The sequence below is a fragment of the Balaenoptera ricei genome, chromosome 12 (genome assembly GCF_028023285.1).
Source record: "Balaenoptera ricei isolate mBalRic1 chromosome 12, mBalRic1.hap2, whole genome shotgun sequence".
NCBI classification, from domain to species: Eukaryota; Metazoa; Chordata; class Mammalia; order Artiodactyla; family Balaenopteridae; genus Balaenoptera; species Balaenoptera ricei.
Window position 1 is genome coordinate 23,407,573 of NC_082650.1, and position 27,240 is coordinate 23,434,812.

Sequence of the window (27,240 nt, forward strand, 5' to 3'; positions counted from 1 at the left end):
TGCTCAGGGAGGGAGGGAGTGAGGTCTCTTCATATAAGACCACCAATTATATCAGACTAGGACACCTTTTTTTAGACCTCATTTAACCTTAATAACCTCCTAAAAGATTCATCTTCAAATACAGTCGTTGGAGGTTAGGGCTTCAACATATGAATTTTAAGGAGGACACAATTCACTCAGTAGAATATATTATTTCAATCATTTTTGTTAACAGCCACAGAACTTATATGAAAATTTGATTAGAACAGCATAAATAATAATTTGCTTGAATGAGGAAAATAAATTTAATGAAATAAATGTACAATAATATAAGAAAGACAGATATATTTATTTCATTACTCATGCAAATATGTCCCATCAACTGAACACATTCACAGAGAATAATTATATTTTATCATCTTTGATATTTTATCAACTTTTAGTCATTTTAACACATTTTACACATTTTGTCATAATGAAAATATATTTGTAAAGATAAGAGCTTAGAATATAATTTATTTATAGTTTATGAGCTTGATTTAAACATTAAAAATATTTAGATATATGATATGAAGGATCCCAGCTGCAGTATTTTCCTGCTAATTATAAAGTTAAGGGTAGGCCTGATTTCACCTCATGGCTTTAACTGAAACCTGGCTAACCCATGAGGACACTCCTTTAACTACAGTACTTTCAAGCTATTTTCCTCCCATACTTCCAGTACCATGGCTTCTGAAACAGGATAATTGTGCTCCCTGCTCTTTTCATTGCTACTTTAAGTCACCCCTTTCTCTTCCTCCACAATTCTCCAAAAGAAACAAACAAACAAAATCCACCACCAACAAAAACCAAACACTTCATAACCTCATGATACTAAACTATACTGTTTATTACTTGTTCTTTTGGAATTTTAAAAACCAAACACCCAGTTCACAATCTCTCACACCTTAAAGATTCTAGAAACTATTTTATTTCTCTCCATCACTATTTGTCACAATTCTTAGGAATTTAATACTGATGTAAAAGATCCTATTTATAGTTTGATTTCCCTACCTCAAATGATCCCATTTTCCATCCCTTTTTAATCACTATTCTGAGGGTCATATTGTAGACCTGCAATCGTGCTACAATCTTAAATTCAGTGCCTGACCACAACATCTTAAAATTCCGACCTGTTTATTCCAGTTATCCAACTCAATATTTTCCCCACACATCTAAGACTTCTGATTGTTTGACTTAATAACATTTTATTTCTAGCCTCATCCACTAATAGCCTTACTTCCTACCTATATTCTATTGCCTTATATTATAGTTTAGCAAATCACACCTTACATATACCATCAATTGCTTATACCCCCTTCTCTTTGTCACATATGCCCAATAAAATAGACCTTATTTAAATTGAACTCTGCATACACCACACCAGCAGCCCAGATGTTGAACATGGCTAGAGAAGATTACAACTCATGGTGATTTTTGTTTCATGTTCAATTATGACCACAAGTATTAAGCAGATCCATGGTGCTGACAAACACACTGTGGTTCCCTTGTTAACCAACTAGCCACTCCCATTGATGACTGTCATTTATTCTCTTTTTCCTCAAACCTCCAGCTCCATGTCTATTCTTATGAGCATCAACTGATAATCTTCTCATTTCACTAGGAAATTCTTCTATATTCCTCTACCTTCTACATTCTTCTCCCACCCACTCCCACACTTCATTATATCGAAAAATGTCCATCTGTATCCATACACACTTCTTATCCTCTTTTCTTTAAGTAAGTTAAGGTGAACTCCTCCATTTGTACACATGATTCTATCCTTTCCTGATTACTCACTTCTGAAGTTATTCCTTCTCTCCCACAAACCAACATTTTTTGCTTTCTACTGAATTATTTCCATCACCATAGAACCCAAGGATAATATCTCCCATCCTAAAATAAATATGCCCTTGTGTTCACACTTCCCTCCAGTGACCATTCTGTTCCTCTGTTTCATATTAGAGCAAAAAACTCTTTGAAAGTATTTTCCATATTTTCGGCCTCCACTTCTGATTTTTGGAGCATCCTTTGACCATAATTCTTTAAGACTTTTATCTCAAGACTTAATTGACATTGCTCTTTTCATATCCTACTCCACATCTTACTGGTCTTACAATACTACAAAATTGACCCCTCACTCCTCCTTGAGGTACATCCTTCACTTGACCTTCACACCAGCATTCTTCTTTGAATACCATTCAATAGCTCCATTTAACCTAGAAAAATAAAATCCAAAGTTTTTGTAAATATTTACTAGTATTTAAGAGATTTAACCATCCTACTAATTCCCTGACCTTACATCTGTTTCTATTCTCAGTTCACAGGCTCCAATATGACCTTGCCTCCTTTCTCTTTTCTGGAATATACCTACAAGCTAGCTACAATTTTAGAGTCACTCACTTACTGTTCACTCTGCATAGAAGCCGTCTCTAGGAGAAATCTGTATAACCCACACCATTACTTACTTACACCCCTATTAAATTTTTACCTTACTAGAATGGTTTTCCCTAATAAGCCTATCAAAAAGCATTGCTGACAGGTCGCTCTTTCTACATACGCTGCTATATTTTTATTTTCTTCCTAAAGTTAACACTCCCTGTCATCTCATTTTTGTTTTTTTTATTTTTTACATTTATATCCTAAGTCTTCCTGCTAGAATTTATGTTCTAGCATGTCAATAAAGTTTTGAATAAATGTATGAGTGAATGCATGTTTGAAATTAGCATACTCTTAGACAATCCACAATCATTAACTTAACATTTAGAAAGTTAAAATATAATTGAAAAAAAGTCAACCAGGATGTAGGGGGATACCGGGATGATATACAGAGGACAACAACTGAATCTAACTGTACTATAGATGTTTTATACGACCATACTGAAGGAAACAAACAAACAAAAGAACCCAAAAAGGATTTTACCTATGTACCTTTGGAAAACAGTGTTTGACAGGAAACTGTGAAGCTAAAGATAAAAGGATTCATACGTAAACACTGTACCCTACTTCGTAAATTTGTATTTTATGGAGGTATGGGTTAACAATCTGAAACCATGTACATGTATATTGAGGTTGAACAAATAAGTAAATGGATAATGTATGTTGGGAAACAGGTTTCTCACTTTCAGAAAGGGAAGTTACAAATAGGCATGAAAGGAAGACTAGAGTAAACCTCAAGGTACCTCATTAGAGTTAGAGACCTCTAATGAATTTATGTTTAGCTTAGTAAGCATATAGAGATAATTATATACTAAAACAATTATAGATGTCTGTGTATATGTAGATTATTACACATGTATATTCTCTGACCACAGAGAGGTCCTAGAAGCCAGGCCTCCCAGTAGCCACAAGGACACCAGTGCCCAGATCTTGGTTTCCAAATTACACTCTCCAATAAAAGGAACTAGCACAACTTGGAAAAAATTGCACATTCTAGGACTGGGACAGGGAAAATACAAGATGAGCCTTGAGCATCATATTGCCCCAGAAAGTAACAAAGTGCTCAAACAACAAAAACAACAGCAACCACGTGTGATTAGAAAGGAGACAGAGGAGGTAACATAAAAGTGTTCCCAGTGGCCAAAGATGAACAAAAAATTTGAGCAAAAAAAAAAAAACATAATGTATATTGGATTATAATCCAATGTATAAAATAAATATACGTGACTCTATACTGATATAAATATATGATTGAATAAATAAATGTGGGAGAAGACACAAATCTTCCTTAGAACACAAATCTTCCTTAGATAATTTTTCCAGTAATATATCTAGATAGTCCCCCTCCAAGAGGTAGAGCTTAATCAACTCCTAAGGTGTGTGTACTTGAGGGGAATAAACTTAGTGACTCACTTCAAAAGAATGTAGAAAGGTAAAAGCAGTAGCTTCATTCAGAAATCTGTAAATATTTACTACCTTAACCATGTGATTAAGTTTAATATCACCTGTGACACCATGTGGATGTCATGTATCCTCTGAAATAATGTAATGAGAAGCACACATCATCTCTGTGCTTTTCCTTCCAAAAACTCACAACCCCAGTCTAATCAAGAGAAAAACATCACACAAACTCAAACTGAGGGACAATCTGCAAAAAACATGACTAGTTTCTTTAAAACTGTCAAGGTTATGAAAAACTAGGGAAAACTGAGATACCATCACAGACCAGAAGAGAGTAAGGAGTCATCACAGCTAAATGCAACGTGATAAGCTGTATTGGATCATGGAACACAAAGACAAAATTACTGAACAACTAGTTCTATACAAATAAACCAAGTTTAATTAACAGTACTATATGAACATTGGTTTCATAATTTCATAACTTCCACAAGTGTACCATGAACATATAAGATATTAACAACAGGAGAAATTGAGTGAAGGGTATCTGGCAACTCTCTGCACTAACTTTGCAACTTTCATGTATATAGAAAATTATTTCAAAATATAAAGATTAATAAAAGTAATTTAGTGAAAGATTAAATAAAATTATTCAAATCAATGATCAAACTTAGAAATTAGGGAAAAAATCAGCAAATTAAATAAAAATAATCAGAAGTAAATAAATATTATAAAGCTGAGAAAAATAAATGATATAGAAAATAGGAAAAGTAAGTTATATCAATGAAATCAAAAGCCAGGTCTGAAAAAATAATTAGTAAAATCTATAAGCCTCTAGGTAGACTTACCAAGGCACAATGGGACTTAGAAGATTCAAGAAATAGAATGACACAGTCAACTGATTTTGGCAAAGGTACACAAGTAATTCAATGGAGAAGAAATAGTCTTTTCAAAATAAGGTAGTGAAAAATTGTGCATCCGTATAACAAATAAAACTCAACTCTGACCACAGAGCATACCCCAGAATTTACTTGAAATTGATCATAGACAAAACATAAAAAGTAAACCTATAAAACTTCTAGAAGAAAACCACTTTTGGAAACAGTTTGGCAATTTCTCATTATGGTAAATATTTAATTATTATTTGACCCAGCATTTCCAACCCTAAATGTTTATCCAAGATAAATGAAACCATGTGTCTGCACAAAGACTTGTACATAAATGTTCAAAGAAACTTTACACATAATTGTTGAAAATGGAAACACCCCATTGTCCATCAAGTGGAGAAAAGATGAACAAATCATGATATATCCACAAAATAAAATACTAATCATCAATCAATATGAATGAGTTATTGATACTTGCAAAACCTAGATACCTGTCACAAAGTTTATACTGAGTTAAATAAACAAGGCGGAAAAGTACATACTGTATGATTAAATGTATACGAAATATTTGACATTACATTACATTACATGAAAATCTAGAGATAACTAATTTAATCTTTATTTGCAGAAAGCAGATCAGTGTTTGTTAGCATCAGTAAATGAGTTTCTTTATTGTGAAGTTATGGGAGGAATACTTACATTGTAGAGATCTAATCTATTTAATCTATTAACTGATTAAACCTAATTTATTAAATCTAATTATAGAGATTTTCATGTCCAATTTTAAATTTGTTTGTATTAGTTAATTACTACAACAAATTGTGCTACACATGCAAAGAACTTATGTGAGGTTTGTTTGTGAACGTCATTGATTTTTGAGGTTATCGAGAAGACAAATTTACACATTTGTGACCTCATCGTGCTAAACAAGGATGGGTTATGTGGGTTAGAGACATCATCCATAAATTGAACTAATTCAAGCAGAAGTGGGAGCTCAGAATTGCAGGTCATTAGGCAAAACTTCTCCCTTCCTGAATGTCATGGGTGATAGCGTGGCCTTCAGGGAGCTCACTATGCGTATGATAGAGAATAAGTCAGTTTTATTTAGGCTCAATTGCATTTGAGAAAAAGAAATCCAATGGCAGTAGTACTCTCTATACACAAATTAAACAGGAAGAAGACACAATCCTCCCAGTTTCATTACCTAATTAGTAAACCTTTTATCTATTTTTTTAAAAAATATTTAGCTTTTGATGAGGGGTGCTAACTTGACACAACATTGTGTATTGGTATTATGTGTCACTTACATTATTCAATTTGCACTTATCTATGTTTTCTATATACTCAACAATATTCATGTATTTTTTGTAAGAGAACTAACATTTTGTTATTTATTATTGAAAATATTTCAAGAAAATTACATTCATCACCATTTTTGCTTGAAATGCAGGGCATACATTGTGGAGTGCATCAAATCAATTGAATATAAAATGTGTAAATGAGATATTTTCTATAATTAACAACAAATGAGTAGGCATGGTTTCGTAAGTGACAAGATTCTAAACTAGATTAATATCTGACCAGTTCCAAGATCTACCACTCCAGATGAGAACACGCTGATTCGTTAAACATTTTTCGAATGACTGCTACGTTCCAGGCTCTGTAGATATGGAGAAAACCGCTCTTAATATATTTCTTTACAACGAAGGTAAATCTCTGATTACCCAAAGGATAAAATGCTACAGTTTACATTCTTAATCTGGTGCCAAATTTATATTAGAATAATTCTTAAGTGAATTTATGCAAACTAGGAGACAAATTCCTTAAACAGTTGATTCTCATTTATCTCCTTGTTTGTTCTAGTAATGTTCAAATTAATTAAAAATTTAAACTATTCTGTTTTAAAGCACACACTTATTTTTAAAATGCCAAAATGTCACTTAAGGTTTTGCAAGTAAGGAAAAAGATCTGGTCTCTGATACTTACAATAAATTCCTTCAAATCTTTCTCCCCAAAGTAAAAAACCTGAAGCAGTATACTTCATAGTTTCATGTTATTTTTTTCAATAACCTACTATTTCAATATCATTTACAGCATATGAAACTGTATTTGATCCCTACCATTTATTTAAAATTATGTATACTTGTTTACTTTGATTCATGAATATTCATTAAGCATGTAAATTAATTTTCAGCAGATTATCTGGTTTACAAACTATTCTTTAACTCCCAGAACTGAGTTTTTTGACAAGACAAAAGTATTTTCTCGTTATACCTTACAATTCTAGTATACCATATTGTATTGGTTTTTATTTATGCCATGACAAATTACCATAAACTAAGTGGTTTAGTACAATAACATTTTATTATTTATTACCTTAGAGTTCTGGAGTCAGAAGTCCAAAATGGGTCTCCCTAAACTAAAGTTAAGTGTCAGCAAGGCTGCCATATAAGGTAACATATTACTGGTTCCAGGGAATAAGGGATGAACATCTTTGAGAGTCCATTATTCTGCCTATCATACACACAACTGAAAATCATTCTAAAAAGCAATCCACACTGGGAGAAAATACTTGAAAAACACACATCTGATAAAGGATTGGTATCCAAATTTTGCAAAGAACTCTTAAAACTAAACTATAAGAAAACAAACAACCCAAATAAAATATGGGCCAAAGACCTTAACAGACACCTCACCAAAGAAGACATACAGACGGCAAATAAGCACATGAAAAGATGCTCAACAGCCTTTTTCATTAGGGAATAGCAACTTTAAACAATGACATATCACTACATACATATTAGAATGTCCAAAATCCAAAACACTGACAACATCAAATGCTGATGAGGATGTGAAGTGAAGGAAATCTCATTCATTGCTTGTGGGAATTCCAAATGGTACAGCTACTTTGGAAGACAGTTTAGCAGTTTTTTAACAAAGCTAAACATACTCTTATGGTCCAGCAATCACACTCCTTCGTATTTACCCAAATGAGTTGAAAACTTAGCTTAAAAAAACCAGCAATGAGTGTTTATAGCTGCTTTGTACATAATTGCCAAAACTTGGAAGCAACCAAGATATCTTTCAATTGGTGAATGAATAAACAAATTATGGTACAACCGTGTAATGGAATATTATTCAGCAATAAAAAAAGATATGAGTTACCAAGCCACAAAAAGATATAGAGGAACCTTAAATGCACACTGTCAAGTGGAAAAAAGCCAGTCTTAAATGGCTACAAACTGTATTATTCCAACTACATGACATTCAAGAAAGGGCAGAACTATGGGGACAGTATAAAGATCAGTAGTTTCCAGGGGTTTCCAGAGGGGAAAGGGAGAGATGAGTAGGTGGAGCACAGGGAAATTTTACGGCACTGAAACAATGCTGTATGATAGCCTAATGGTGTAAACATGTCATTATATATTTGTCAAATCCATAGAAGGTGCAACAGAAAAGCTGAACCCTATTGTAATCTATGGATTTAGTTGATTATTTATCAATATTGGCTTATCAGTTGTAACAAATTACTTCACTAATGCAAGATGTTAATAAAAGGGCATAAGGGGTATATGGGAACTCTGTAGTTTCTGCTCAATTTTTCTGTAAACCTGAAACTGCTTAAAATATAAAGTCTAATAATAAAAACTAAAATTGCAAAAATCATTCTAAAAATAAGTTAAATCACAAGGTAAAAATTGCAGAATCTTTTTCAGAAGACTAAGTATTTTTACACACATTATGTGGCAGAGAAATATTTCTCAGAGTTATCTGATCATGAATATCACCTGGTATGTTTGATAAAGATAATGTATTGGTTGTCCATCTCAGGTCTGCCAAATCAGAATCTATTTTGCAGAGGACTAGAGGTCTATAATTTTATTACGTGCCTACACATGATTATTGTGATTGAACACATTTTGAAATTGGTGGGAGAAAATTTTCCAATACTGTAAATCAGTAGCTACTATGCTCTTCCTAACATTTTTTTTTGTAAAGATCAAAAAGTCAAAAGAACTTAAATATGTATAAATAAATGTGAAAAATCACTGGAGAAAGACAACAGAGAGCATTAAAATTTTTAGCTGGGGTACTATTCTCCAAAATTTCTGTTTTTTCAAATCTATGCATGTGATAGGATGATACATTCTTAACCTTTTTAACTTAGGTTAAAAATGTGACTGATGTTGGCCAAAGGGTTTTTTTTATTTGTTTGTTTTTAGATTTATTTTATTATTTATTTATTTATTTTGTTTATTTTTGGCTGCATCGGGTCTTTAGTCGTGGCACGCAGGATCTTCACTGAGGCATGCGGGATCTTTCATTGCAGCGCGCGGGCTCTTCATGACGGTGCACAGGCTTCTCTCTAGTTGTGGTGTGCGGGTTTTTCTCTTCTCTAGTTGTGGCGTGTGGGTTCCAGAGCGCGTGAGCTCTGTAGTTGAGGTGCATGAGCTCAGTAGTTGTAGTGCGCAGGCTTGGTTAACCCGCAGCATGTGCTATCTTTGTTCCCTGACCAGGGATCGAACTTGCGTCCCCTGCATTGTAAGGCAGATTCTTTACCACTGGACCACCAGGGAAGTCCCTGGCCAGAGCGTTTTAATTGAAAGGGATATGTGCCAGGGCCATGTCAGAGCTTTGAAAGCCAGTGGGAGATTTGCCATTTAATTTTTTTACCATCTTAGAAATTGTATCAGTTGTGTACAAGGTTGAACTGAGTAGGTATAATAAGCAGACAACCCTCTGAATGCAGCAGGAATGAAAAATAAACTGTATTTTGTGAAGCCACTATGATTTGGAGTTGTTAATTAGTGCAACATAACTTTGGCTAATATAATTAATTTAGAATTTGGTACCAAGAGTGAGCTGCTTTCATAACAACCACAGAAAACAGATAAGAAAAACAGAAACAAACCCTGAAATATGTAGTGGCATTGGCTTATGCAGTGAGTGAAGCATCTGTTATTTAAGTCTGAATAAATAGAGATCAATATTCTGCAATGGGCAAAACATTTGGTAAAACTGTAGCTTAAGATCACTTGGAAGGCTCTTCTTGTACATTTTGAACTTGAATTCCTTAATTAAAAGGTTGGAAAATAAAATTATTAGCAAGAATTTGTTGGTATTTGATACACGAAGCAAGGTATTACATATGAGAGAAATTCAAGAAAGAACTGGACAGTTGCTAGCAGTTATACAGAGCAGTGGAGAGAGACGCAATTTGAAGAAATTTTAGGATTAGATAAGGCAACTGCTTTTCAATCCTAAACAGAGAAAGTTAAAATTTTAAGATATTTTCAGTGTCAAAGACACATTAAAACTACTGAACGGGTTAAGCTGGTTCCAGTCATGTATTATTGTTGTGGCTTTTTTTTATATATATCTTTATTGTAGTATAATTGCTTTACAATGTTGTTAGTTTCTGCTGTACAACAAAGTGAATCAGCTATATGTATACATATATCCCCATATCCCCTCCCTCTTGAGCCTCCCTCCCACCCTCCTTTACCCACCCCTCTAGGTCATCACAAAGCATCAAGCTGATCTCCCTGTGCTATGCAGCAGCTTCCCACTAGCCATCCATTTTACATTTGGTAGTGTATATATGTCAATGCTACCTTCTCACTTCATCCCAGCTTCCCCTTCCCCCCCTGTGTCCTCAAGTCTGTTCTCTACATCTGCATCTTTATTTCCTGCCCTGCCACTAGGTTCATCAATACCATTTTTTTTTAGATTCTGTATATGTGTGTTAGCATCCGGTATCTGTTTTTCTCTTTCTGACTTACTTCATTCCGTATGACAGACTCTAGGTCCATCCACCTCATTACAAATAACTCAATTTCATTTCTTTTTATGGCTGAGTATTATTCCATTGTATATATGTGCCATATCTTCTTTATCCATTCATCTGTCGTTGGACATTTAGGTTGCTTCCATGTCCTGGCTATTGTAAATAGTGCTGCAATGAACATTGTGGTACATGTATCTTTTTGAATTATGGTTTTCTCAGGGTATATGCCCAGTAGTGGGATTGCTGGGTCATATGGTAGTTCTACTTTTAGTTTTTTTGTCCTATGACCTGACTGGAATCCGATGGATAAGAATCTCAGTAGGTTTTTAAGAAGGTTGTCCTGTCAAATAAAATATATTCCTGAAGTAGAAAAGCCTTTAACTCTTTGATACAAATATCCCTGGGATCCCAATCTTATAAGTAAAAATAGGGGGCTTCCCTGGTGCCACAGTGGTTAAGAATCCACCTGCCAATGCAGGGGACACGGGTTCAAGCCCTGGTTTGGGAAGATCCCATATGCCACGGAGCAACTAAGCCCGTGCGCCGCAACTACTGAGCCTGCACTCTAGAGCCCATGAGCCACAACTACTGAAGCCCTCCCGCCTATAGCCCATGCTCTGCAACAAGAGAAGCCACCACACTGAGAAGCCCGTGCACCACAAGAGTAGCCCCTGCTCACCGCAACTAGAGAAAGCTCGCACACAGCAACGAAGACCCAAAGCAGCCAAAAATAAATAAAATAAATTAATTTTTAAAGACTTATTTAAAAAAATAGCAGAAATAGGCTTAAAAAGTTGCTTACTCCTGAATAAAAGTTTATTCTCTAGTGCCTGGCTTACATATGTTCAATGTAAAAAAATAATGGATAAAAGAATCTTTCAGAGAATAAAACAATAGCCTCAGGAAAAATTCAAATAGGGAATCCCTCCCAAGGAGGAAATTTGGATCATTGTCAAGGAATAGTCTCCGTACTTAGGGCAGAGGAATTCTAAACATTTTCCCAATAGGTTTCAGAATTGTTACATATCAGCATCTGCTGTGTCTATTCCCTTTTAAGATGGAAGACTTTTGTGAGAATTCAGGGGCAGTTAACTTTACTTACGTACTTACTACTTAATTAATTAATTAATTTTAGGTGATCAAGAGAATGCTAAATTTGTTTTAGTTCATCAAGAGAATGCTTATTTATTCCACTTTTTTGATGTCATTAATTCAGAGGAGTCATTACAACTTGAGATTTGTATAGCATGGGAAGATGTGAAAATGCACTGAATACTTGGTTGCAAAAATGCAGACTCTGTTCATTATGGCTGTTTCTAGCTCTCCCACTTTCAAGCATATGGTGGGATTACACTTCCCTGTCTGCTCGAAACTCTTTGTGATCGCATATCTTACTTTGATCAATGTAAGGTGAGCAGAAGTGATTTATTTTACTTCTGGTTGGAAACTTTAAAGCTGGTATGCAATTCAGCATATTCCCTTTATCTTGACCAAAGTCACACTAGATGCATGTGCTAAGGTGGAGGCTCTATCAGCATCCCTTCCATAGTGACTGGAGTAAGCAGAATTCCTTTTTAACCCACATTGGACATGTGGAACAAACACGCAATTTTTTTCTAAGCCATTGAGATTTGGGGGCTCTTTCTTACTGCAGTATAACTTAGCCCATCCTGATCAAGTATTACCAAATTAATTGTTCAAGACAGAATACTCACTGATATGTCTTTTCAATATTTATTCTCTTAGTTCATCTAATTTTTCGTAGGCAGATTGCTTTTTATCATGAAGAAAGGGTGAGGGTTGAGGGGGAAATATGTGACAAGCAAGTGAATATTTTAAAAAACACATCACTGACACTTAAATATCAATCAGAAATTAAGATTCAGCCTTAATGTTAATGCAATTAAATTTTAATGCAATGGTCCTAGAAAACATAACTGAGTTTAGGTAGCTGATTTTTAAGTATATACATACTTAAGTAAATATATATATATATATATAGTAATCAAATCAGTGTGTATTATTTTCCCAGTAAAGTGCCAAAGACAAATACAAAATTAATTGTATAACATGGTTCCCAACAAAAAGAAAATAATAACTTTGTAAGGCGATGGAATACCATGTGAATAAAGCAGACTTTTTAAAAAATTCAAAGATACATGTGATATATTCTGAAGGCTCTTTTATAAGTATAGTTATCCTCTACTCCTAGTTTCCAACAATTTCTTATGAACGGTTACTAAATTGTATCAAATTATTTTTCTGAATATTTTGAAGAATTATATCATTTTATTATTATTATTATATTAACATACTGAACTGCATTGATAGATTTTCAAATAGCAAGCCATTCTGGAATTCCTAAAATTCTGCTTCCTTGGTTCTTGATGTAAACACCTCTTTAAATCATGGAGTTTTATTGGGTGATATTTATTTAGGATTTTTCCTTCTAAGGTCGTGAATAAGATTGGTTTGGACTTTTATTATCATGAACTGGTCAAGTTTTAATATCAAGGTGCAGTTGATTTCATAAAGAGTTGAGAAATATTTTTTCTCTTCTCTTCTTATTCACGATTAGAGCTTATGTAAAGAGAGATGCTATATTTTTTTATGGACTGCATATTTGCTACTTTTCTCTGAGTGTAGTAGATATATACTATTTTTCTATCTTACATGATCCTGGTGATATTTGAGAAAATGCATTCCTCCAACTTTTTTCTTAATTTAGTACTATTCAAAAAGACGTTCTGTGAAGAAACCAACTTAAAAAGAAATTGAGTATGTGGTATATTTTTATGATGTATATATTTACTTTTCTTCCCTATCTTATGATGAAGAAGTATTTTGTTTATAAATCTAGAAAGATTTGGTCCATTTAAAAGCCACATTCAATATAATAATAAAATATGAAAATACTTGTTAGTTCTACCTTTAAACTTTATAAAATCATGAAGTGCCCTGAGTGATCCAGATATTAAGATGATCAATACATAGTGCTGCACATTCCTATGTAATATTGTCATATCTATAAGACATGTCTACCAGCCATCAGCTAATATGCTATGCTTCACAAGAAAAAACATTTAGAAATATTTTTTTGTATATCATTTCCCAACATTGATGGATGAAATAGCTAGGCATAATTAATGTAGTACTTTAAGAATATTTGTATGTATTAGTTCTGTCATCTTGCATTTTGTTAAAATAAATTTGGAAGAATCATATTAGAACAAAAGAAGGAAAGATAAAGTCTGGCATAAGAAATTGAACAGGTGTTACCTTTGAAGTCCTTTAAAAAATAGTGGCAGAAGGTTTGTTAACACCTAGAGGAAAATACTATTAATCATGGTCACAAGTCTCTTAAGTTTTAGTCTCAACTTATGAATGTTAAAAATTAAAAGAATAAAACTAAAATTATGATGGATGAAAAGAGGCCAATTACTGTGCTTATTCATTAGGCCAAATTAAAACATGGAGGTGCCTTAAAATATGTTCTTGGGGAAACATATGTTTCAGGCTGAATTTATATATATAAATTCATAGCTATTTCATATATATGAGAAATAAATATATATATATAAAATATATGTATATAATGTTTACCCCCTTTCCTAGTGTTTGGCCTTTTGTATTACTAAACAAAAAGCTTATGTGATGGAAAGGGAGATAAACTGTAATTGTGAAAGCACCAATTTGTAGGAGGGAGTAAAGAAAAGACCAATGCTATTAAAACTCGGAAGCTTAAGTATATGTTACTCAGCCTGCAAGTGCTCTCCTTTAAAAGTTGTTTTCCCTAAGATGTTTGAAATCTTTTGTTGGATTTTATTTAAGTATCTCTGCAGATATCAACTCCATTCACTCTTTAAAAAAAAAATCTCACCAGTTTGTAAAATGAATTGCATACTTGGCTCCTTGCTAGAAACAGAGCAGGTGCAGTTTAAAGGCAAATGAAATTCAGAGTTAGTAAAGAATATCATAATTTAGTGTATTGTAAATATGACGTTTCAAATCAAGGATGAAGAGAAATTTTACTTGACAAGTGGTTTTCTAAGAACTGGATAGTCAACTAGGAAAAAAAATGACTTTCTTCTCTGTTTTACTTTTAAAAGTAAGTTCTAGGCAGAACAAGTTCAATGTAAAAACAATGAAATCACTAAATTACTAGAATTCCAGTATGGGATATCTATTTTCTATGTTTAAAATAGGGATAGTCTTTCAGGTAAGGCACAGGTAAAACCCAAAACCCTTTTGAAAAATCTAACACACACACAAGTTTCACCATGTACATATTGAGATAGGGATATGGCAGCATTGACCTAAAAAGGAAATAATTAAAAACATCCCATGCCCATGAATAAGAAAATGGTAAACAAAAGATAAATACACATTTACAAGGTTTTAATATATATACCATATATGTGTATATATGTGTATGTGTATATATGTACATATATACATATACATATATATATAGTGATATATTGAATTTTCCAACATATGTTAAGTGAAATAAGTAGTGTTTTATTTTTTATAAACTTTTTTAGAGTAGTTTTAAATTTATAGAAGTTACAAAGACAGAACAGAGAATTCACATATATTTCACACCCAGTTCCCCTGCTGTTAACATCTTATATTACCTTTGTACATTTCTCACAGGCAGCAAACCAATATATTATTGTCTAAGTCCATCCTTTCCTCAGACTTCCTAAGTTTCTTCTTAATGTAGTTTTTCTGATCTCATCTAGCATGCTATATTATATTGTCGTTATGCTTCTTTATGCTTCTCTGTTGTGACAACTTCTTAGACTTTTGTTGTTTTTATAACAACAGTTTTGAAGAATACTAATCAAGTATTTTGCAGAATGTCCCTCAATTTGATTTTTTTCTGATGTTTTTCTAATTTCTAGACTGGGCTTATGGATTTAGGGGAAGAAGACGCCACTTTCACCACAAATCAGTGATACTTGCTACCAATATGATTTACCAATTATGATGTTAAGCCCATCTGGCTAAGGTAGTATTTGTCAGTTTTCTCCATTGTAAAGTTACTCTTTATCTGCTGTTGCATTCTGTATTCTTTGGAAGAAAGTCACTATGCACAGCCAATACATAAAGAAGGGAAAGTCGGTTCCACCTTGTTTAGGTAGGAGGATCTATGTAAATTATTTAGAATTCTTCTGTACAGGGGATTTTTCTATTCTTCCCAGTAATATCTTTATTCCATCATTGAGTTCCATATGAACTCAAGGTTATTTATTTTATACTTTGGGATATAATCAATACTATTTTATTTATTGTGTTGCTCAAATTGCTACAGCTTTGGCCATTGGGAGCTGTTTAGTTGATTCCTGTGTGCCTTTGACAAACTCCCATCCCTACTCTGTGTGTGTGTTTGTGTTTCACATTCCCTTACTTTCTGGAACTGTGTGATGCACCAGGCTTATCTTGGATATTCCCTGCCAAGCTTCAGAATCATCCAATTCTCCAAAGAGCCCACAACCTTTTGTCACAATCTTGGTGTTAGAAACAAAGATCTAGGTGGTAGATGTGCTTGTTACTACTGTTGTTTCTTTTAGGACATCTAAACTGACAGAACAAGGAAATATATGTGTGTATACTAATTCATGTATATATATTATCTATGTATGAAGTTAAGCGGGAGTTCATACTCATGACTCCAACTCAAATACATTACCACATGGATCATTCTAGCCTTCTGCCCTTGCTTCTCTATAACCTTCTCCTCCAACAGTGATAAACCAGGCTCTCACCGTCCACTGTCCATTAATTCATTGCTTGATTCCATTATACACAAATAGTGGTTTAAGAATTGTTAACCTGGGCATCCATGTGACACAACTTTATCAACAATAATACAGTGCTTATGTACTGTTCCTTTTGCCTTTAGATTTAATAGTCTCCACTCCTTTCCAAAGTTGTTTTGGTCAGTGTATTTTCCTCTGCCCTCTTCAGTGTATTTTCCCCTGCCCTCTTCAGTGAGGTTATTTCATGCATTTTTGTGTGATTTTTTAAAAATTGAAGTTTAGTTGATTTACAATATTATATTAGTTTCAGATGTACAACAATGATTCAATATTTTTATAGATTATACTCCATTTAAAGGTATTAGAGAATATTAGTAGTTTGTACCTCTTAATCCCCTTCCCCTATTCCCTTATCTTGTACCTACCTCCACCCCTCTCCCTGCTGGTAACCACTAGTTTGTTCTCTGTATTTGTGAGACTGTTTTGTTTGTTGTATTCATTCGTTTTATTTTTTAGATTCCACATATAATTGAAAACATACAGTATTTGTTTTTCGCTGTCTGACTTACCTCACTAAGCATAATACCTTCAAAGTACATCCATGTTGCTGCAAATGGCAAAATTTCACGATTTTTTATGGATGAATAATATTAATTGTGTGTGTGTATATATATATATATGTGTGTGTGTGTGTGTGTATATATGTGTGTGTGTGTGTGTGTGTGTATGCCACATCATTGTCCATCCATCCTTTGATGGACACTTAGGTGGCTTCCATGTCTTGGCAATTGTAAATAATGCTGCTATGAACATTGGGGTGCACAGATTTTTTTGATTTAGTATTTTCACTTTGTTTGGATATATACCTAGGAGTGGAATTGCTGGATCATGTGGTAGTTCTATTTTTAGTTTTTTGAGGAACATCCATACTGTTTTCCATAGTGGCTGTACCAATTTACATTCTCACAAACAGTGTACTCGGGTTTCCTTTCTTGCATATCCTTGTCAACATGTATTATTTGTTGTCTTTTTGACAATAGCCATTCTGACAGGTGTGAGGTGACATCTCATGCTGGTTTTGGTTTGCATATTACCGATGATGATTAGTGATATTGAACATCTTTTCATGTGCCTGTTGGCCATGTGTTTGTCTTCTTGGGAAAAATGTCTATTCAGGTTTTCTGCCCATTTTTAATTAGGTTGTTTATATTTTTGATACTGAGTTGTGTGAGCTCTATATATTTTAGATATTAACCCCTTATCAGACATACCATTTGCAAATATTTTAGGCCATTCAGTAGGTTGTCTTTTCATTTTTGTTATTCATTCCCTTTGCTGTACAAAACCTTTTAAGTTTAGTTAGGTACCATTTCTTTGTCTTTGCTTTTGTTTCCCATGCCTGAGGAAACAGATCCAAAAAAAATATTACTAATACTTATGTTAAAGTGTCCTTATATTGTTTTGGTATCAGAATAATGGTGACCTCATTGAATGAATTTGGGAGTGTTCTCTCCCCTTCAGTTTCCTGGACTTTTGTTTTTTGGCAGCTTTTTTGATTACTGATTCAATTTCAATTACTAGTAATTTGGTCTGTTCAGATTATCTATTTCTTCCTGGTTTAGTTTTTGAAGGTTGCTTATTTCTAGAAATTCATATATTTCTTCTATGTTGTAAAATTTCTTGGCATATAAATGTTCATATTATTCTCTTATAATTTTTTGTGTCTCTGTTATATGGGTTGTAATTTCTCCTCTTTCATTTCTTGTTTTGTTTATTTGGGTCTCCTCTCTTTTTTTCTTAATGAGTCTGGGTAAAAGTTTATCAATTTTGTTTGTCTTTATGAAAAATCCTCCCTTGGTTTCATTGATCTTTTCTATTGTTTTGGGGCCTCTATTTTATTTATTTTGGCTCTGATCTTTATTGTTTCTTCCCTCTGCTGACTTTGGGCTTTATTTGTTCTTCTTTTTCTAATGCCTTTAGGCGGTAGGTTAGGTGGTTACTTGAGATTTTTTTTGGTTTCTTGAGGTAAGCCTGTATCAGTATAAACTTTCCTCAGAACTGCTTTTGCAGTGTCCCATAGATTTTTGAAAGTTGTGTATTTATTTTCATTTATCTCCAGGTATTTTCAGATTTTCTTTGATTTCTTCCTTGACCCATTGGTTTTTTAGTAGCATGTTGTTTAGTGTCCACATTTCTGTGCTTTTCCTATTTTTATTCCTATAATAGATTTCTAGTTTCATACTATTGTGGTCAAAAAAGTGCTTGATATAATTTCTATCTTCTTAAACTTGTTGAGACTTTTTTGTGGCCTAGCATGTGATCTATCCTTGAGAATGTTCCATGTGCACTTGAAAAGAGTGTGTATTCTACACTTTCTGGTAGGAGGGTCTTGTGGGTGTTTATTAAGTTCAACTGGTTTAATCTGTCATTTAAAGCCACTGTTTCCTTATTGATTTCTGTCTGGATGATCTGTCTATTGATGTAAGTGGGGTTAGAGAGGGTGTTAAAGTTCCCTGTTAGTATTATATTATTGTCAATTTCTCCCTTTATGTCTGTTAATATTTGCTTTATGTATTTAGATGTTCCAATATTAGGACCATATATGTTTATGAATGTTATATCCTCTTCTTATATTGATCTCTTTATCATTATACAATACCCTTTATTCTCTTTTGTTATAGATTTTGTTTTAAAGTCTACTTTGTCTGATATGACTATTGCTACCTGCAACTTTCTTTTTGTTTCCATTTGAATTGAATATCTTTTGCCATCTCCTCACTTTCTGTGTGTATCTTTAGTTCTGAAGTGAGTCCCTTGTAGGCAGCAGAAAGATAGGTCTTGTTTTTTTTTATTTTCTTTATCCAATCAGCTACACTATGTCTTTGATTGGAGCATTTAGTCCATTGACATTTAAAGTGATTATTTATAGGTATATACTTATTACGATTTTGTTACTGGTTTTCTGGTTGTTTTTTAGAGTTTTCACTGTTTTCTTCTTTTAGTCTGTTCCTTGTGGTTTGATGATTTTCTTCAGTGTTATGTTTGTGTTCCTTTCTCTTTAGTTTTTGTGTATCTATTGTAGGTTTTTGGCATGTTATTTTCATGGAGTTCATATATATTGAGCTGTAACTATATCTACTTGTTTTAAAATGATAGTCATTTAAGTTAAAACACATTCCAAAAGATGTACACTCCCCCAGATTTTCTGTTTTTGATGTCATATTTTGTAGTTATAGTTGATTTTACAATTTCTGTCTTTTAACCTTTGTATTCGCTTATTTAAGTGGTTGATCCGCAGTGTTTACTATATATTTCCTTTACATGTGGGATTTTTCCTTTCCTATAATTTTTTATGTTTTGTTCTAGCCTTTTCTTTTTCACTTAAAAGAGACCCTTTAATACTTCTTGTAAGGTCAGTTTAATATTGATGAACTCTTTCTCTTCTTCTTTTTTTTTCTTCCCTGTCTGAGAAGATCTTTATCTCTGCTTCAGTTCTAAATGATAACTTTGCTGGGTAGAGTATCCTAGGTTGTAGATTTTTCCCTATCAGCACTTTAAATATATCATGTCACTCACTTCTGGTCTGCAAAGGTTTCTGCAGAAAAATCAGCAGATAGCCATATGGGGGTTCACTTGTATGTGAATTTTGCTTTTTTCTTGCTGCCTTCAAAATTATCTTTTTATCTTTAACTTTTGTCATTTTAATTAGTATGTCTTGTTGTATTTCTCTTTGGGTAAATCTTATTTGGGACTCTCTGTGATTCCTGTACCTGGATAGCTGTTTCCTTCTTTAGGTTCAGGAATTTTTTAGCCATAATTACATCAAATACATTTTCTATAACTTCTCTCTTCTTTTTCTGGGGTCCCCTATAATACAAATGTCAGTATGCTTGATGTTGTATCAGAAGTCCCTTAAACTATCCTTATTTTTATTTTTAATTTGTTTTTCTTTTTGTTGTTCTGACAAGGTGATTTCCATTATTGTATCTTCCAGATTGCTTATGTGTTTTTCTGTATCACCTAATCTGGTGTTAATTCATTCTAGTATATCTTTCATTTCAGTTATTGTATTCTTCAGCTTGGATGGGTTCTTTTTTGTATTTTCCAGTTTTTTGATAAAATTATCAATGTGTTCATATATTCTTTTCCCACGTTCTGTTAGCATTCGTATTGCTATTGCTTTGAACACTTTGTCAGGTAAACTATTCATCTCTGTTTCATTAGGGCTTTTCATGTTCTTTCATTTGAAATACATTTGAAATACAAATGAACATTATTTATATGACAAGTTGGGAAACCTCAGATGTCACAGAGAAATGTTTTCAACAGATAAGTTGAAAATAAAATAGTTGAAAAAGGTATACAGGAGTTATTATGGGAGACAGAAATACTTCATAAAGATAAAAGGTTAAGCAATTATAAATTTATATGTTCTTTATAACTTGGCTTGAATTACTGCCAGCTAATTCAGTGCTGGCAATAATAATGAAAAAGTTGACTAAAATAAAAAGTAGAGATAGACAAATCCATGATAATAGTTTGGAATTTTAACATACCTCAATCAAATTACAGAACCAACTGTCATATTACTAATTGAAAGAAGGCTATACACTGTATGATTCCAACTATATGATTTTCTGGAAAAGACAAAATTAAGCAGACAGTAGAAAGATCAGTAGTTACCAGGACTTGGAGGGGTGGCAGGGGAGGAAAGGATAAATAAGCAGAGCACAGAGGATTTTTAGGGCAGTGAAAATAGTTTGCATGATAGTATAATGATGGATATATGTCATTATTCATTTGTCCAAACCCAAAAGGATGTACAACACCAAGAGTTAACCCTATCCTTTTTGACCCAGCTCCTAGAGAAATGGAAATAAAAACAAAAATAAACAAATGGGACCTAATGAAACTTAAAAGCTTTTGCACAGCAAAGGAAACCATAAACAAGACCAAAAGACAACCCTCAGAATGGGAGAAAATATTTGCAAATTAAGCAACTGACAAAGGATTAATCTCCAAAATTTACAAGTAGCTCATGCAGCTCAATAACAAAACAACAAAGAACCCAATCCAAAAATGGGCAGAAGACCTAAATAGACATTTCTCCAAAGAAGATATACAGATTGCCAACAAACACATGAAAGGATGCTCAACATCACTAATCATTAGAGAAATGCAAATCAAAACTAAAATGAGATATCATCTCACACCAGTCAGAATGGCCATCATCAAAAAATCTAGAAACAATAAATGCTGGAGAGGGTGTGGAGAAGAGGGAACACTCTTGCACTGTTGGTGGGAATGTAAATTGATGCAGCCACTATGGAGAACGGTATGGAGGTTCCTTAAAAAACTGAAAATAGAACTACCATATGACTCAGCAATCCCACTACTGGGCATATACCCTGAGAAAACCATAATTCAAAAAGAGTCATGTACCAAAATGTTCATTGCAGCTCTATTTACAATAGCCAGGACATGGAAGCAACCTAAGTGTCCATCATTGGATGAATGGATAAAGAAGATATGGCACATATATACAATGGAATATTACTCAGCCATAAAAAGAAATGAAATTGAGTTATTTGTAGTGAGGTGGATGGACCTAGAGTCTGTCATACAGAGTGAAGTAAGTCAGAAAGAGAAAAATAAATACAGTATGCTAACACATATATATGGAATCTAAGGGAAAAAAAAAAAAAAGTCATGAAGAACCTAGTGGTAAGATGGGAATAAAGACATAGACCTACTAGAGAATGGACTTGAGGATATGGGGAGGGGGAAGGGTAAGCTGTGACAAAGTGAGAGAGTGGCATGGACATATATACACTACCAAACGTAAAATAGATAGCTAGTGGGAAGCAGCCGCATAGCACAGAGAGATCAGCTCGGTGCTTTGTGACCACCTAGAGGGGTGGGATAGGGAGGGTGAGAGGGAGGGAGATGCAAGAGGGAAGAGATATGGGAACATATGTATATGTATAACTGATTCACTTTGTTATAAAGCAGAAACTAACACACCATTGTAAAGCAATTATACTCCAATAAAGATGTTAAAAAATAAAATAAAATAAAATAAAATAAATAAAAAATAAAAAAGAGTTAACCCTAATGTAAAATATGGAGACTGAGTGATTATGATGTATTAATGTAGGTTCATCAGTTGTAAAAAATGTACAACTCCGGTGGGGGATGTTGATGGTGGGGGAGGCTATGCATGTGTGGGGGCAGTGGGTATATAAGAAATCTCTGTAACTTCCCATCAATTTTACTGTGAACCTAAATCTGCTCAAAAGTAAAAATGTCTTCTAAAAATCATTAGGGAAATATGAGAGCTGAACAAGTAAAATTAAGAATGAGTTTGATCTGGTGGTGGCACATATAGAACACTGCATCCATTAACTATAAATTGCATATATAATATCAAAATAGACTATATCCTGGTGCATAAAATATGTTTGCAAAATAGTAAAAGGTTAAAATCAGTATAGTTCATGTTATCTGATAACTGTGTATTATATTTTGGTTCTAATACTGAAAGAAGGCAAAAATATGCAACCATTTGGAATATTTCCATGACAAAGTATCTCATGAGTCTGACAAGATCTTACAATGGAAATTAATAAATTTTTAAGTGATTATCAATAACAATATGACCTATCAGAGACTATGAAATGCAACTACAACAGTATTTAAAGAAAAATTTTAGCTTAAATGTACACATTAAAAATAGTAAAAGTTGAAAATTAATTATTTATACTTCCACCTTAAAAGCTAAAAAAAGAGGAACGATTTAAGGTCCAAGAAAGTTTTTACTTTGTTTTTCTACTTTTTTTTCAGAAATAAAAATATATGCTAAAAAGAGAGTAATAGGAAACGTATACATAATGAAGATACTCGACAAAGCCAAAAGTTGGTTCTTGGAAAACATTAGTATAGTTGTTAAATTTTAGCAATAGTGACCAAGAGATAGAGACACAGGGAGAGAAAGGGAGTCAGAGAGAAGGAGAGATAGGACACAAGACTAAAAGACCAATATGCAGAAAAAAAGGAGAAAATCTATACGGATATTATTCCTGCTAAACTTGACAACTTCTTTAAAATGAAAAATGATGAAATATATAAATTGCACAAGATATAATAGAAAAACTTAATAGTCCTTTATATAGTACTAATGTAAACTACTAGTAAAAATATATCCTGACATGAAGAAATCCCCAAGTATAGATGGTATCACAGAAGAATTTTTATAAATATTAAAGGAAGAAATTACATTTTATATATTTTTTTAGAAATTGAGTAGGAAGCTTCTCAATTCATTTTATCAGCAATTACTATATTAATGCATAAATCTAAAATGATACTGCAAGAAAAAAAACAATTGTAAGCCAATGCTTCTTATAAAGAAAGACCCAAAATCATAACTTTTTTTAGCAAATGGAATGTAGTGAGGGACTTCCTTGGTGGTGCGGTGGTTAAGAATCCGCCTGCCAATGCAGGGGACATGGGTTTGATCCCTGGTTTGGGAAGATCCCACATGCCGCGGAGCAACTAAGCCCGCGCCACAACTATTGAGTCTGCGCTCTAGAGTCCACAAGCCACAACTACTGAGCCCACATGCTGCAACTTCTGAAGCCTATGCACCTAGAGCCCCCACAACAAGAGAAGCCACCACAATGAGAAGCCTGCGCACCGCAACACAGAGTAGCCCCCACTCTCCTCAACTAGAGAAAGCCTGCGCACAGCAAAGAAGACCCAATGCAGCCAAAAATAAATAAATAAATAAATATTAATTTAAAAAAAAAGAATGTAGTGATGTATAGAAAGGATAATACACCATGATCAAAGTGGAGTACATTTTAGGAATGCTAGTTTGTTTAACATGGATTGAAAACCATTCACCATAATTCACCATATTAACAAAATAAAGGATGCTGTAATATTTGGAAAACACCATAACTGTTACTGAGAAAAAAATTTTAAGACACTAAAACCAAATGGAATAATTCTAGATCTTGTAAAGAATATCTACAAAAACTTATATCATTGTTAATTGTCAAATATTCAGTCCCACCCAATGTTGATATCAGAATTAGGATATTCACTATCTCCACTTCTATTTATTTTTATACTGGAGGTTAAAAATAGCGTAATAAGACAAAAAAAAAAAAACATGAAGTTTAGGAAGGAAGAAATAAAACTTGCACCATTTACAAATGATATTTGTAGAATATTTAAAATATGTGAGAAATTGAAGTAGTTAGTTCATTTAGGAAAAAAATTGGAGGATACAAGATCAATATACATAAATTAATTTTACTTGTACATTCTGGGAGAAAAATCAAGAAACAAAAAAAAAATAGAAAATAAATTTCAGCATAAAAAATCACTTATAATAGCAACAAAATGCATTACATTCCGAGGAACAGATATGGCAAAAGTCATACAAAGACTGCTCTGAAAATTATATAGACATTAATGAAGGATTCTAATGAACAAAAGTTGATGAATATGCCATGTTCACTGACTGCAAGACACAGTAATGCAGAGGTGTAATTTCTCCTCAAATAAATGTATATATTCAACACAATCCAAACAAAATCCTACCACTGTGTGAATGTGTGTGTGTGTGTGGAAATTTACCACGTAAATCAAAATTTATATGAAAATATAAAATCATGAATAATCAAATCAATCATGAAGAATAAAAGTAGAATTGGACAACTTACACTTCAAGATATCAACATGTTTTATAAAGCTATAATCAGGATAGCTATAATTAGGATAGTACAGACAAAATTAACTATAAAATGCCATAGAGAATCCAGAAACAGACCCAAACATATACAACCTCATATTTTATAATAACAGTGACAATGCAGTGTATCTTGCTTACATCTTACATGAAAATTAATTCCAGAGAGATTATAGATGGAAATGTAAAATGTAAAAAAAAAATTAACACTTTTAGAAGAAAATATAGGAGATTATCTTTCTGAACTTCAGGTAGGTCAGTGTTTCTTCAATAGCATATACAAGTGTGGACCAAGAAGAAAAATAAATTGATAAAATGAACTATATTATACTTGCAACCTTCTGTTCTTCAAAAGACACTGTTTTGAAAGTTAAAGAGCCACCCATACAGTGAGAGGTCATATTCACAATACAAACCTCTTATAAAGAACTCTTCATTGAAATATATAAATATCTCCTTCAAGTTAATAAGAAAAATTAACATAACTCATCATTAGTCATTGAAGAACCGCAAATTAAAGGCACCATGCCACACTTAAACGTACCCACAGAATGGCTAAAATGAAATAGACAATGCCAAGTTTGATAAGAAAATACAAATGTCAGAGGCTGCAGGTGAAAAAGTCTATAGAAATATTTGTACAATTGATAAAACCTTTAAGCAGTATTTATTAAAGCTGAACATATGCCACACGTGCCTCAGAACATATGTATTAAAATGTTTGTTATAGAACTATTCATTATAGTTTAAAATGTGTATCCACAGTAGGCTGGATAAATAAATGTTCACTCAATAGAGTAGAATGCAGAAATAAGAATGAATATTTTACATGTATACAGAACAACATTAATCAATCTCACAAATAAAATATTGAGCAAAGGCAGCAGACACAAAGGATTGAATTCTATATGATTATATGTAACTATACATAACGTATTCAAACTAGAAAGAAAAATTTATCTCTTCAAAATCAGGATAGTGTTTAACTTTGGGAGAGAGGTGAGCAGTGAATAGAACAGTATTAAATCTTTTGGGAATTTGCTAGCATCCTGTTTCTTGTTTTGTTTGAACCTAGCCAAGTATGCTGAGTTATTATACATTTATAACGTATGCACTTTCAATTTTCTGGCTTAGCAAATGAAGTTATTTCTGTCCTGATACAGTATGTTTTCATTATTGGTTTTCCTCCAATACTAAATATATATATATACATTAAATAATTTATATTAATATTTCTATTATAGATATTACGTGCACAAAGCCTTCTCATACTGTCATATATAGATGGTTGTTGCAGCCTTTGAGAAGAAATTCAGTAATTGGTTCTGGAAATCTCAGGGGGGATGGCATTTAGTCCAGAACTATAGCTCATATATTTTAAAGAGATAGGAACATCAAATAGAGACAAGCCATCCTCTGATTATAATAAGAAGCTTCAATAAGCATATGTTAACATGGGTGACAAAGGAAAGAGCACTATTTAATTCTACAACTATCATCTTTAATATCAATTTAACCTTCTCTACTTGCTCTGTCTTAGGTCAGAGCTAATCAGGTTTCCTATCTCCTGTCTCATTATTTCAGTTCATCTTCCCAAAGGATCTTTCAAAACAAGTGTGTGATAAATTCATCCCCAATACTTAAAACTCTTCAAATATTCTACTACTGCATAGGGGACAAAGTTCAAATTCCATAGTCAGTCCTAGAAGTGTCTCCATATTTGGCCTTCACTTAACAATAAAGCCTATCTCTGGCCTTAAGTTTCTCTTATGTTCAAGTTCCATGATTCTGGTATAAGTATTGCTAACATTTAAAGGAATCATACGTTCAATATTTTTTCAGTTTATTGAGAAGTAATTGGTAGTAAGTTTATGCCTTCTAACATGTTTGTCTGGAATGATCACCTGTCCACCTTGGAATAACCATTTGAGACATATCAGCTCAAGGGTCATCTCCCAGACCTTGTTTTGTTGTACTACACATTATAGGTAATATTGCTACACTTATAACTATTTACTGCACTAATTTTAATGTTTAAAATTTTAATATTTCTCGAATTCCAGACTATTAGTTTCTTGAACACAATAGGCCATTTCATGTACTTTGTATCCTGAGTTTCCAGCTCCATGTCTGACCCATGGGAGGTGAAATGAGGCTCAGATTTAATAGGATAAGTTTGGCTGGAGG